This window comes from Artemia sp. Qi Xiang Cuo, chromosome 1 (assembly GCF_049724085.1).
Source record: "Artemia sp. Qi Xiang Cuo chromosome 1, ASM4972408v1, whole genome shotgun sequence".
Classification (NCBI taxonomy): Eukaryota; Metazoa; Arthropoda; class Branchiopoda; order Anostraca; family Artemiidae; genus Artemia; species Artemia sp. Qi Xiang Cuo.
The window spans coordinates 64,605,402-64,621,013 of NC_142794.1; the positions used below are offsets into that span (position 1 = coordinate 64,605,402).

At 34.9% G+C, this 15,612-nt stretch overlaps 2 protein-coding genes across 5 annotated transcripts in view; both read right to left on the bottom strand.

Moving 5' to 3' along the window:
• LOC148956594 (protein white-like) overlaps nt 1-15,612 on the bottom strand; it is a 502,792-nt gene that overhangs the window by 325,811 nt on the left and 161,369 nt on the right. The gene's annotated exons all lie outside the window — the stretch shown is intronic.
• The window catches only part of LOC148956595 (peroxisomal targeting signal 1 receptor-like), a 251,485-nt gene that overhangs the window by 163,342 nt on the left and 72,531 nt on the right, over nt 1-15,612 (bottom strand). The window lies entirely within an intron of this gene.

Genomic DNA, 15,612 nt, shown 5'->3' on the forward strand with positions numbered 1-15,612 from the left:
ATATATTTTGAAAGTTCTAACTTAACGAAAATCGAAAAGATGATATAGAAGGTTTTGATTTTGTTCAAACAACCCCTCTAAAACAATGGTTGGTGCGGGGGGTTAATATTTTAATATCTCTGAGACACACACACACACACACTTTTACAGCGCGATGAAAAATGGGTTTGTTTAGATATTTCTATAAGTTAGGTAAAAACAAATGCTCACATTTTTATATCCCGGCTGTAATTGAGTGCCTGAAGGCCCTGGCGAAGCATGTTGGACCTCCTGACTTTGTGTAGGTGGGGCAGCTCTTGAAGGCAACGCATAAAGGAGAGTGAACGGGCCGACGGCGTTACATTCTTGCACCGATGTGACAGCAGGGTTCTCCAACACAATGAAGTCCCCCTCCCCCCTTTTCAGCATTGTCCTACAAATATTTGTTAGCAATTATTTTTGGGGAATAACTCATTTCACTCCTCCAAATACAGGTTGCATAGGCCTAGCTTAATTATTGCAAACTTTTTTTGTCTGAAACTGTTTTAATTTGACGGAGAAAAACAATCTCTTTGGCTAAACCGATATCGTAAACACACAGGAAAAGGATGACAAACTAATTTTAACCTTGTACAGAGCTTTATGTGAAAACAGAGTGGCTTAATGACAACAGAGCGACGGATGTAAGTTGTCACTTTTGCTAGGATACATAAAGGTGCATTGAAAATGCAGACGGGTGAAAAAGTCACTTTTTTCGAGAAATGGAATTATTTCCATTGGAAGAATTACAGTCATTAACAGAGGGGGGAGAAGGGGGGTTTAGGTGGTAAAAAGAACATATTTTACGTTTTTTAGCGAGTATAAAGATAGCATAGTGGAGTTTGTACTAGAGGGGGAGGGGGGAGATTTACCTGAATATACTGGAGGATGACCAAGGAAAATAACTTTATTTTGAAAATAAAAATGAAAATATATTAAAACAGAACTTACATGGTAAATTTAGGCTGCCAAGGCTTCTAACTCATCAATAATATTCTTTGTTGTATCCATTGTGTCACAATACTTTCTGATGATTTCATCACAATACATGTCTGTTATATATCGCTAAAGGGCGAATTGCGATGTAATGGGGAAAACCATATGTAAGCGAGCCTCTGATTGGCTTAGAAGGAGAAGTAACCAGCCTTCTGATTTGCTTAGAAGGAGACACGTGATCCTGTTTCCTATTCCTGGATCATAACATTCTCCCTAGCTTGCACTTGGACAGACAACAACAACAAATAAATTGACCTTGGAAATTTAGTTCCCCTAGATCAATACATTCCCCTAGCGATTATGTAAATCATCCCCAGTGTCATTACACTAGGCCAAACAACAACAACAACAACAAATAAATCGACCTTGACATCATCCATCAGATATTAATAAACCATGAATAAATGATGTCCCGTTCTGTGTTAGAGTCAATTGTAGATGATAGCATGATGTCCGTTCAGTATTCAATGCCCATAAATGGAATCCCGTCATGGGTCCTAGATCAATAAAATTCCCAATCGATTATGCAATCAATTTTTTAGAAATCCATTTCCCCTTGGGAGGCTATGCCCATATATGGTGCCCCGTCACGAGCTCATGAGGTGAGGCTAGGTTACGCAATCAATTTCTCGGAAACGTGTTCTCCCTGGGGATTCCATGCCCATATATAGTGTAGGATCGGGACTGACAGCAGAGGTGTTCTCTCTAGGGACTCTATGCCCATATATGGTGTGGGCGTGGGAGTACTAGGGTCTGTTCTACTAATGATTCTGATTTTCCTGGGATTAAAAAACATAATATCACTTTATCTAGAGTTCCATCAATGTATTAACTGTCTAGTTTATCCCTTTGGTAAGCTTGTACCTAGGGTAATACCTCAGCAATTGGACGATGCCTGATTTTCGATATCCATTGTGAAAAAAAATATATAACAAGAAAAAATAAATAAATAAATTTACGATTAGTTTGGAGTAAACTCATGTTAGATATTTTTTTCTATATTTAAACGTAAGAAATGTTACCCTAAAAGCCTTGCATATTTAAATGGCCGTATTCAGCCATATTCCTCATATCATTTGCTTGTTATTTTTCATTTATTTATAAAAGTACCGAATACAATTATAAAAGAGGTTTGTAAAACTTTGATGACTAAGCACTGGATCATGAGAGTGGAATATTCAGTCTATTTCTCTGTCATTAAGACTGCCTTCAACAGGATTCGCATGCAAATCTAGCTCCTCTCCTTTAGACTAAGAATCTGATTCAGGGGACCGTGCCTCTCCCGAAGTCCCCCTCCCCATCTAAAAAAACATCCTGGATACAGCCCTGTGGATTATATATTAATTTATACCTCCAGCCTCTCATCGTCCCTACGTTAGAGCTAATTCTGTATGCTGAAACACAAGGGCCGTTAAACTAGAATAAAGAATTTCTTTTGGCAACTATAGTCAGTAGCAACTCATTCGATAGAAATTCGTTGAACAGCAAGATAAATCTTAGAAAAGGGCACTGGAAATTTTGACTTCCAATTGACCGAGCCCCTTCCAAAACTCCTTCGACCACTCCTTCCATATAAAGTGCCCCTGGGAAAAAAATAAATGAACAAATATTAATACATTGAACCTTTATCGGTCTTTACTATGGATAACGCAACACGATTGCCCCTGACTTAAACAGGAGAATAGAAATTTTAATTTCCCTTCTAATGAAAATCCTGGAATTATCCAAGGGTAAAATAAGGGTAATTTTCCACGAAGGTGGGGAGAATACTCCGTGGGGGTATTTTCCGGGGGGGGGGATCAATACTGACCCCCAGGGACAAGAGGGCATGAATTGAAGATTTCTATAAGATTTGAAATTTAAAATAAAAATGATAATATTGATTCTGCTTTGGCCCTCCTCAGGGTCAAAAATCCAGATCATGTAATCTTTTTGATGAAGCAGCTTTATTATTTGAAGAAAATGACTTCCCACAATATTTTAGGAAGGCACTTAGAACTAAAAAAGAAATCCATGAATAAAAGACCTTACTTTAAATAGAGCTACTGGGGATATTCCTATAAACCCAATTTACAATAACTTAAAATTAAAGGATTCAGCTAACATTTTATTCAGTTTAAATTCAGATCACCTGAGCAGACTTTTAATGATAATTAGGTCAGAAGACAAGCTAAGCCAATCACTAAACAGAGAATTTTTGCCCAATCTAATTGGCAAATAAACTTGAAAGTTTTGAAGAAAAGATTGAAAAAACACCCATTGGTACTCCACGAAAAACACTTAACTCTAATCCATTGCTAAGAATGTGTTCCTTAATTGAGCAAAAACTCATGCCTGGTGAAAAAAAGAAAAGAAGTAAGTCTGGAGCTATAAATGATAAAGAGACACAAAGTGATTTAAGAAAAGAAAGTGAAGTTTTAAAAGAAGAAGACCCAACAATGGCGTCTGAATCCACTGTGGTTAAAGTTGAGACCTCAGGTGAAATTCAAATCAAGGAAGAAAAGGAAGAAAATAGCCAAGACGAAGAATTCAAAAGACCCCAAAGACGAAAAAAGAGTCTATTGATTCAAGACAGCTTGGTATCTATAAAGAAAACGAAAGCTGATAAGCTTCAAAAAGAGACCCAGGAGCCCGTGGCTAGAGGACGACGGTCCATTTTTAAACAGCAGGTATCAGAATATTCTGTAGAAATTATTAGTTGAAATCCATCATTCTTTTTTCAGAAGTTACTTATGCTAATATTGTTTGTTAATTTTTTGGTTTGTCTGATTCGGTCTTTCTTCAGCTCAGTTAGAATTACTTCAAAAGTCTAATTTTCCTTCTTTTTTTTGAACACTGTAAGACATCTGGGCGGAAGTCACTGAAGATATATCTGCCTCTATAATATTCGCTTCCCTTTTGTCCGCTGGCTGATATTACCCTCATTTTCATGGCTATTTAGTTTTATCGTTTTTTTTCTTGTTTGTCATGTGTCAATCCAGCTTGTAGCCTTTTATGTTTTTAGCAGTTCACCGAACTAATGTATATTTATATAATTTAATATTTCCCCATTTTAAAATTGTAATCACATGTACTATTATAAACTTTACCGCCTTTTAAACCGGGCCGCCTTTTAAACCGGGGAACACAGCTATGCACAAAACAAAATCATGTTCAATCTTTTTTCTGCAAGCCTCTTCGCGCTTTTGCGCTATTAATTAAAAAAACTTTTTCCAAAAAATAAGTTTTTCAAAGATAAGTAACCTCTATGCCTCCCCAAGGCCAGAACATAATTTGCACTTTACTGAAAAAAAATATAAATGTTTTTACTTTTGTAATTTCTGTTCGTTTTGGGTTTCATTTATTTATCGATGCTGATTTGTGGTAGTTTAACGCTTGGTAGATTATTTTATTTTATATTTGCTCATTTTGTGTTTAATGGAGTTCTTTACTTATCTTTGAAAAACTTATTTTGTGGAAAAAGTTTTTTTTAATTAATTTCTGTTCGTTTTATATTGACACAGTCTTTTCCGAGAAAAAGAAAATAATACTTTAAATCTTTTCCTTAAAGAATTTATAGTTTGACCTGATATTTGTTTACTGGAGAAAAATTTTCAGCAATATTTAACAACAAACACCCTTTTAAAAATCTGGACACAAATAGTAGTGTCTAATTTAGTTTTATACCTCTTCTAGTTGACCTGAAACGGAAAACTTGATGCCATTCGCAAAAAAATCTGTTTACTTTCTTTGACAGCTAGGATACCCTTACGCTTTTTTGATTTGGTTAAATTTTAAGAGCAGAAGCAGCCCCGAAAGTTTGAACATAATACACTCAGTTGTTCTTGGGATACTGCTGAGATGCCTGATTGGGAATTAGCATTAACACAGTGCATTTTGATTTAATCTTGCGGCAACATTTACTTTGGAGCCCTTTTTGAAATTTCTATTATAGCTTTCTATATAAACTGAATATGCCCCCAGGGCATAACTTACAACCCTTGCACTGAGGGCTCTTAGGGGATTATCATCCTAAAAGACCTAATTTCAAGAACTTTCAACTACGTTGAACAAAATGGATATCTCAAAATTTTGATTGGATGTGTTTGGGAAAAATATGGGCATGAGAGCGGCGTTAGTCACTCTCCAATCACTTTCAACTATTGAAAAATGCACTAGCCCTTTCAATTTCCAATTGAATAAGCCCTTTTCTGAAGTTTCTACGACAACGCCTTCTATAAAACCTTATATACCCACAGGGCATAACTTACAACCCTTGCCCTGAGGGCTGCTGGGGGGGGGGGCTCTACGCTGTCGATAAAAACCTTATAAGCCCCTAGGGCATAACTTACAACCCTTGCCCTGAGGATTTTTTTTTGGGAGGGGGGGTCATCCTTGAAGACCTAATTTCCAAAACTTTCAACTACGTTCAATAAAATGGCCATTTAAAATATTGATTGGACGTGTTTGGAGGAAAGATGGGCCTGACAGGGGGGTTAGTTGCCTTCAAATCACTTTCGACTATTAAAAAAGGCACTAGCCCTTTCAATTTCCAATCGAATGAGTCCTTTTTCAAGTTTCTACGACAAAGATTTCGATAAAAACGTTATATGTCCCCATAACTTATAACCATAACTTATAACTATATTATATATACAAGGCATAACTTATAACCCTTGCCCTGAAGACTGTGGGGAGAATGTCCTGCTCATGGGTATCATTTCCTGAACTTTGAACTGCGTGAAACAAAATGGCTGTCTCATGAGTTTTATTGGTTGTGTATGGGAAAATGGTGGGCGTGAGAGGGGCGTTTGTCGCTCTCCAGTCCCTTTCAATTATTAAAAAAAGGCACTAGCACTTTTGATATCCCATTGAATAAGCCCTTTTGAACTTTCTATGCTTTCAATAAAAACCTTATACGCCCCCAGGGCATAATATACGACCCTTGCCCTGAGGGCTGTGTGGGGGGTTGTCATCCTCAAAGACCTAATTTCCAGAACTTAAAACTACGTTGAATAATATGGCTATCTCAAAGTTTAGGTTAGATGTGTTTGGGAAAAAGGAGGGCGTGAGAGGGGGGTTAGTTGCTCTCTAATCACTTTTGACTATTTAAAAAGGCACTAGCCCTTTGAATTTCCAATCGAACGAGCCTTTTTTTTAAAGTTTATACGACAACACCTTCTATAAAAACCTTATATGCCTCCAGGGCATAACTTACAACCCTTGCCCTAAGGGCTGTGGGAGACTGTCCTCAAGAACATAATTTCTATTTGGCAATCAACTATGCTGAACAAAATGGCTATCTCAAAATTTTGATTGGATGTGTTTAGGGAAATGGTGGGCGTGGAAGGGGTGTTAGTCGCCTTCCAATCACTTTTGAATATTAAAAAGGGCACAAGCCACTCCAATTTCAAATTGAATGAGCGCTTTTCAAAACTTCTACGACAACTTCTTCCATACGAGGTGTCCTGCTCTAAAGGAAAAAATTAATAAATTAATAAAGAGAGGGGCGTTTGTCACTATCCAATCACTTTCAACTATTAAAAAAGACACTAGCCCTTTCAATTTCCAATTTAATGAGCCCATTTGAAGTTTCTACGACAACACTTTCAATAAAAACTTTATTTGCCCCCAAGGCATAACTTACAAACCCTTGCCCTGAAGGCTGTTGGGGAAGGGGTTGTCATCCTTAAAGACCTAATTTCCAAAACTTTCAACTACGTTGAATAAAATAACTATCTAAAAATGTTGATTGATTTTGTCTGGGGGAATAATGGGCGTGGGGGGAGGGGAGGCTAGTTTCCCTCCAATCACTTTTGACTATTAAAAAGGGCACTAGCCGTTTGAATTTCCAATCAAATGAGCCCTTTTTGAAGTTTCTACGACAACGCCTTCTATGAAAACCTTTTATGCCCCCAGGGCATAACTTAAAACCCTTGCACTGAGGGTTGTGGGGGAGTGTCCTTTTCAAAAATATATTTTCTATCTAGAAATCAACTACGCTGAACAAAATGGTTATCTGAAAATTTTGATTGGATGTGTTTGTAGGAATGATGGGCGTAGGTGGGGGGGGGGGGGGAGCTAGTTGCCCTCCAATCAGTTTCGGCTATTAAAAAAGGCACTAGCCACTCCATTTTTAAATCGAATGAGCCCTTTTCAAAGTTTCTACTACAGCTCCTTTGATTTGAAGTGCCCGGGTATGGAGAAAAAAAAACATATTGTGCCCACATCGTTCTTTACTTAGGCAGCGCTAGCACGCTGCCTATGATGAAAATTGCAAGACGTCTTAAAATTTGTCAGTAAATTATGTAAAATAACGGTAAAAACGTAAAATACGTAAGTTACGTAAAATACGTAAGTTACATAAAATACATAAATTACGTGTATATTACATGTATATATGAAATACCAATTTTATGGGGGTCCGTAAAATTACGGTAAAATACCAAATTTTACCGTGACCAATTTTACCAATTACAACACTACCTTCGATCCTATTTGGCTCACAAAAAGCTAAGTAAAGCTTTCCATTTCTAGTCAAATAAGCCACCTCTGAAGTTCATACTACTCTTCTTTACATAAAAACGTTTTATGCCCCTGGGGCATAACTTAGCACACTTGTCCCGGGCTCTAGGGGTTTGAGTGGACCCCGGAGTTTTATTATCTGATGTTTCAACTTCTTAACAAAATGAAAATCTCGAAGTTTTTATCGGATAGGCTTGGGGGGAAAAGGCGTCGGAGGGGAGGAGATAGTTGCACTTCAATCTCTTTTGACTCTTAAAAAAAGGCACTAGAACTCTCGATTTCCATTCCAGTGAGCCCCATTTGAAGCTTTTACAATAACCCTTCCATATGAAGTGCCTCTTGCTAAAAAAAATATGAACAAATAACGAATTTCTTCTCTTGTATTAAAGTCTCGATATTTGAAAAGGCTTTCAATACCTTATAACCACTGCTTTAGCGTGTACGATTTAATTTAACTGATCTTTAAAAATGTCCCTTAGACTTTTAAACATGCCTTTTTTGTACTTTCATGAAAAAAAATCCCCCCCAAGATTTTGAAACGACCCTTTTTGTTCATTTATTGAAAAACTGAAAGGCCCCCATTACCTTTTCGTGAATTAGTGCCATTTTGTTACAGACTCGTTCGCTATAGACATTTGATCCGAGAGGAAGTAAATTGTTCCCTGTAATTATTTATTTTTGTTGCTTGTCCTCTGCCTCAATGATTGAGTTGGATGTTTTTCTAATAGACCAGTCAAATATATTTTACAGTTAAATTTATTTGCTCTTTTCAACTTTCGTCCCTCTAGATTTTTGCCCCACTGTAGATTTTTAAAAATATATTTTTTGGTATTCTCATTGAAAAACATTTTTTGGCATTTTCAAAAAAAGAACAAACACCCCCCCCCAAGCTAAAAAAAAATTGTTAACCCTCATATTTTCGTGAATTTACGCCACTGTGCATGTTAAATTTTAGGCTGAATAAAATTTGGCTGATTTTTTTTTTCAAATTGGCGTTACTATGAACGTGAAAGGAAATATCTCACATCTGATGAACTACAGAGTCATAATTAGGGTTTTCAGTGTCCAGGAACAGTAATCGTCCCCCCTACACCTTCATTACCAAAATTAAAAATAACTAAGATCATAGTTTTGACAAAAAAAAACAGCCTCAGTTGGTACCCCTCAAAGATTGTACCCAGGGTAGGTGTCCTCCTTTTGGTTATGCCAATGACAAACTAGAGTTGCTGCTTCCAGTCTAACAGAATGCAATAAAGCAAGAATTGCTTCAACATTTTGCTTAGTTCAGAAGATGGCTTGAATCATATTGCTACTAAAATAATTAAAAGAATGTACTTATACATATAACCTAAAAAGCCTGTTTAAAACTTATAAAATATTTATTCACTGTGCATATAGGTATTAGTTTACACTATAAAAGAAACTATAGACGCTTTCCATAGATGTATTGTGTAAACTATTCAAAAGACAAATTTATAAAAATCCAAATCTGATCCAAGGACAGTAGCTAATCCTTAAGGACTTTAATAATCTTTCACCCTTCTTTTTCAAACAAGGACTAGCCGTCTTAGCCTTTTTTTCATCATTGCCCTAGAAAAATGGGTGAATCTATATTTACTATAGCCCATAGCTTCTTGTTTATATGCGATAGGCCAAACGAGAGTACACAAAGCGATTCAGATGGCTTTTGTATTTTCTCTTAAATTCCTTTGTGAATTATTTAAACTGTGAAACGTTACATGAAAGAAGAGAACTCTGTTTATAGAAGTTGTATGAAATGTAAGTTTTTTCATTAACATATTTTGTATCTCTTATAATAAAAATCAATTTATTGCATCAATCATTGATGATTTTAATAATTGGCTTTCAATTTTAATTACAAATTGGAATTTGCTGAAAGGTGATTTGCAACAGTTTTCCAGATTGTAGAAAAGATTTTACACCTTACTTAACTTGCGTTCTTAACTTAGTTAAAAAAAAGTCCAATATATAGCAATATAAAAGTAATCTTCCTAAACCAATTTTATAAGTTGAAGTACTCATCCTTTTCACCCACAACTTTACTTTACGACTTTTTGCAAACCCCAACACCAAGCAATACTTTTCAAACGGCTTTATTATATCTTTTCAGAACAAATTCTTTACCTAATGTCCCTCCTAAGATAATTTTACAAGTTGAAGTACTCATCTTTTTCACCACAACTTTGCTTTACGACTTTTTGCATACTCCAACATCAAGCAATACTTTTCAAAAAAGCTTTATTATATCTTTCAGAACAAGTTCTTTACATAATATCGTTCCTAAACCAATTTTACAACTTGAAGTACTCATCTTTTTCACCACAACTTTATCTTACAACTTTTTGCAAACCCTAACATCATGCAATACTTTTCAAAAGGCTTTATTATATCTTTTCAGAACAAGTTATTTACGTAATGTCCTTCCTAAACCAATATTACAAGTTGAAGTACTCATCTTTTTCACCCAAAACCTTACTTTACGACTTTTTGCACACCCCCGCATCAAGCAATACTTTTCAAAAGGCTTTATTATATCTTTTCAGAACAATTTCTTTACGTAATGTCCCTACTCAACCAATTTTAGAAGTTGAAGTGCTCATCCTTTTCACCACAACTTTACTTTACGACTTTTTCCATACCCCAACATCAAGCAATACTTTTCAAAAGATTTTATTATATCTTTTCAGAACAATTTATTTACGTAATGTCCTTCATAAACAAATATTACAACTTGAAGTACTCATCTTTTTCACCCAAACCTTTACTTTATGACTTTTTTGCCCACCCCAACACCAAGCAATACTTTTAAAAAGGCTTTATTATATCTTTTCAGAACAAGTTCTTTTCTTAATATCCCTACTAAAACCTATTTTAAAATGCTTTATTCAAAAAGCTTTATTATATCTTCCAGCACAAGTTCTTTACACAATGTCCTTCCTAAACCAATTTTACAAGTTGAAGTACTCATCTTTTACACCACAACTTTACTTTACGACTTTTTATATACCCCAACATCAAGCAATACATTTCAAAAGACTTTATTATATCTTTTCAGAACAAGTTCTTTACGTAATGTCCTTCCTAAACCAATTTCACAAGTTGAAACACTCATCCTTTTCACCCATATCTTTACTTTATGACTTTTCGCAAACCCCAACACCAAGCAATACTTTTCAAGAGGCTTTATTATATCTTTTCAGAAAAAGTTCTTTTCTTAATATCCATCCTAAACCTATTTTACAAGTTGAAGTACTCATCCTTTCCACAACAACTTTACTTTACGACTTTTCGCAAACCCCAGCACCAAGCAATACTTTTCAAAAGGCTTTATTATATCTTTTCAGAACAAGTTCTTTACATAATGTCCTTCCTAAACCAATTTTACAACTTGAAGTACTCATCTTTTTCACCACAACATAACCTTACAGCTTTTTGCACACACTAACATCATACAATACTTTTCAAAAGGCTTTATTATATTTTTTCAGAACAAGTTCTTTACGTAATGTCCCTCCTAAACCAATTTTACAAGTAGAAGTACTCATTCTTTTCACCCACAACTTTACTTTACGACTTTTTTGCACACCCCAACACCAAGCAATAATTTTCAAAAGGTTTTATTAAATCGTTTCAGAACAAAATGTCCTTCCTAAACCAATTTTACTAGTTGAAGTACTCATCTTTTTCACCACAACTTTACTTTACGACTTTTTGCATACCTCAAAATCAAGCAATACGTCTCAAAAGGCTTTATTATATCTTTTCAGAACAAGTTCTTTACATAATGTCCTTCCTGAACCAATTTTACAAGTTGAAGTTCTCATCCTTATCATCCACAACTTTACTTTACGACTTTTTGTACACCCCAACACCAAGCAATACTTTTCAAAAGGCTTTATTATATTTTTTCAGAACAAGTTCTTTTCTTAATATCCCTCCTAAACCAATTTTACAAGTTGAAGTACTCATGTTTTTCACCACAACTTTACTTTGAGACTTTTTGGACACCCCAACACCAAGCAATACTTTTCAAAAGGCTTTATTATATCTTTCAAAACACATTCTTTACATAATGTTCGTCCTAAACCAATTTTACAACTTGAAGTACTCATCTTTTTCACCACAACATGACCTTACTGCTATTTGCACACCCTAACATCATACAATACTTTTCAATGGGCTTTTATATTTTTTTCAGAACAAGTTCTTTAAGTAATGTCCCTCCTAAACCAATATAACAAGTTGAAGTACTCATCCTTTTCACCCACAACTTTACTTTACGACTTTTTTGCACACCCCAACACCAAGCAATACTTTTCAAAAGGCTTTATTATATCTTTTCAGAACAAGTTCTTTACTTAATGTCCTTCCTAAACAAATTCTACAAGCTGAAGTACTCATCCTTTTCACCCACAACTTTACTTTACGGCCTTTTGCATACCCCAACATCAAGAAATACTTTTCAAAAGGCTTTATTATATATTCTCAGAACAAGTTATTTGCGTAATGTCCCTCCTAAACTAATTTTACAAGTTGAAGTACTCATTTTTTCAACACAACTTTTTCAGTTTTCGAACATTTCCTTTGATTAGAATGTTAATTTTTGAAAATTTAACCTGATTAAATTTAGCTAATATAAAATAATACCAGTTTCATATTAATGATTCCCTAATCTGTATCGTCAATTATACATAGTACGTAAAACAGCCTATAGGATGACAAAAAAATGTAAATTTACAATAATTAAAAAGCACAATTCGTTTGAACAAAAATACATTTTGAACCATTTTAGTAAAGAGCAAATTCTAAATCACGGTTACAGCTTTGCCTGCAACCTTGTAAATGGCGAGCTGCAGCCAATAGTACCAAAAAGTTAAAAAATTTGTTAAGAAAACCTAGTAAAAGGCAAACTAACCCCAAGATAACTGAAAATTGAAAAAATACGTTTTTAAACAAACTCCCTAATGAGAAAAATTGCCTTCTGACACTGATCCAGGAATGGTATCTATTGTTTAGAGTAATCTCGTAATATAAAAAAGCAAGTATAAAATTATCTTTTTTATTCTCGTAACTTAAATAGTAAAAATTCATTGCGAAAAAAATTTATGATGATTTCAAAAAAAGCCTAAGACCCTCGAAAATGGCGTTAGATTAAAATGAAAAGTATACCATTAGAATCAACATGGTCGAAGACCTACATAGAAGGATTACAGTTTTCCACCTTGAACAACTTGGAAAATCAGTTTTTTCTGTTTGTATTATATAAAGGATCTGTATTATTCAATATAAATGTGGATTTCGGTAAATTGGTTTTAGAGTTATCTTAAACCTAGTAGATAGACTCATTGCCATGGGTGTATTATACTTTGTTATGTTGATTTTTCAATGTTCTATGCGTCATAGATGTAAAACCGATACAATAACTCCTGGGGGGGGAGGAATTATGTAATTTGTAATCTTGAAATGTGCTTAGATAATTTAGTTTAGTTTTACTACTGATGACGGTCTAATATTTCTTAACATTGGACGTGATCGTCTCTTACTAGGTTTTTAGCTACCGCTTCAACCCGGATTACTAACCTATACTATAATTAAGTCGCGCATAAAATATAGTAATGGCAAGAGGTATTTCTTTATTATAACAACCCGGAAAACCATTAACCATTAAATTACCAGATTACAAACTTTCTTGAAATAGTAAATGATGGGCCTCAAACAATCAAGTAGCTAACTAATTCCAACGTATGTCACGGTTAATTTTTCCAATGATCGTCGTTTAATGTAATAATATTTCTTAGCATAGAACTGATCGTCTCTTAATAGGTTGTTAACTACTGCTGCAACCCGGATTCACATATATCGTTATGAGAGGCATCGTGGCCGAGTGGTCCAAGGCACTGGTGTTAGCCACCTTTCTGTTAGGAGGCGTGGGTTCAAATCTTACCGCTGGTATACGATTATGATTTATGTACAAAAATCAAACCTCTTTGATAAGACTGCAGTAAGAAAAGACATCAAAAATGCAGTTTTTAGTGGAAAAATTTATTCTCTTTTAGAAATAATTTATTTTAGTTGCATTAGATTTTTAACCCAATTAATTTCCTCTAAAATGAGCCATTGAAAAAATCTCTACGATGTTCCAGTGCCAAGCTATCTGTGGAAAAGAAAATAAAAATATCCCGTTTAGGCAGAAGGTTGTAGTAGCTGCCACTTTTCTTGATTTTCAAGCCAATTTATTTCCCTTGCTGTTCAATCCAAGGGACAGAAAGTATCCTACATAGGGGTTTCGGACAAGGCGGTTCTAATGGTATACTTTTTGTTTCTTTTGTTTCTTTTGATCTGACCCTTTTTTTAGGAGCTATGGGTTTTTATATTTCTTAACATTGGACGTAATCGTCTCTTACTAGGTTGCTAGATACCGCTGCAACCCGGATATGCTATATCATTACAAACAGGAAAAAGCTTACGGCTTTTTCTTCTTTGAAATACTAAGAGACAAATCTCAAGCAATTAAGTAGCTAACTAAGTCCAATGTATGCAGGGGTATGTTATTCCCTTGATCGTCTTTTAGTGCAATATAAATTGAACCATTGAACGACTCTCTACGATGTTCCAGTGACAAGCTATCTTTGCAAAAGAAAGAAAAAAAAATATGCCGTTTAGGCAGAATGTTGCGGTAATTGCCACTTTTCTTGATTTTCAAGCCAATATATTTCCCTTGCTGTTCAAGTCAAGGGATAAAAAGTTTCCTATTCGGGAGTTTTGGACAAGGTGGCTCTTATGGTGTACTTTTTGTTTTTCTCTGAATCTTTTTTAGGAGTTAAGGGTTTTTATATTTCTTAACATTGGACGTAATCGTCTCTTCCAAGGTTGCTAGCTACCGCTACAACCCGGTTTATGATTAAATAAACTAGGTAGATAATACCAAAGCAAACAAATTACTTGTTTGAGTCTTAAATTATAATCTTATTTTAGTTACTATGGGCTGGAAGTTTGTTCTTTACTGTAATCACATATATTTAGTTTTGAGAGGCAGATTGGCCGAGTGGTCCAAGGCGCTGGTGTTAGCCACCAGTCTCTTCGGATGCGTGGGTTCAAATCTTACCGCTGGTATACGATTATGATTTATATACAAAAATCAAATATCTTTGAAAGACTGCAGTGTGAAAAGACATCAAAAATGCAGTTTTTTGGGGAAAAATTTATTCTCTTTTAGAAATAATTTATTTTAGTTACTATAGATTTTTAACCCAATTAATTTCCTTTAAAATGAGCCATTGAATAACTATCTACGATGTTCCAGTGCCAAGCTATCTGTGGAAAAGAAAGAAAAAAAAAATATCCCGTTTGGGGAGAATAACGTGGTTAAAAGTTACTAGCCAAGTTGAGTAATAGGGTTTTTCCAAACATCTTACTAGTCTAACAGCCAAGGTACTAGCCAAGTTATGTTACAGGGTTTTCTAACCATTTCACTTTTTTGACTGCCAAGTTACTAGCCAAGCTATGTAATAGGGTCTTTTCCAATCATCTTACTAATTTGACAGTCGAATTAATAGCAAAGTTATGTAAAAGGGTTTTTCCGAGCACCTTACTAACTTAGCAGCCAAGTAGCTAACAGAGTTGCATAACAGGGTTTTTCCAGAAGCTAACAAAAGGCTACTCACTCTCTGTGAATAAGTGTAGATGGTCAATCAAATCCAGGTAACACATTCGACAATCAATACAAGTAGTATGATGTAATACTGTGGTGTGATCCATTACTTGCAAATAAAATGACGTAATTTTAATTTAAAATCATATAAGAGGGGATACACATCATAGGCGTACAAAAGTTATGACGTCATCTTCCCAATATATTGTACAGATGTCAGAAAGTTTTTTATGTGCATCGAGCTTACAGAAAGAAAAGAATATAAAATGTCAGTTGATGGAGTTTTAAATAGGAAATTAAGTAGGAAAAGGAAAAAATTAGCCAAGCAGGTAGTAAGCACTAGTTTAAGTGATGCAGTTTGTGATAGAGACCTAGAAAGAGCAAAGGAATTGATCAATTCTTATGGGCTGTCTTACTCAAAA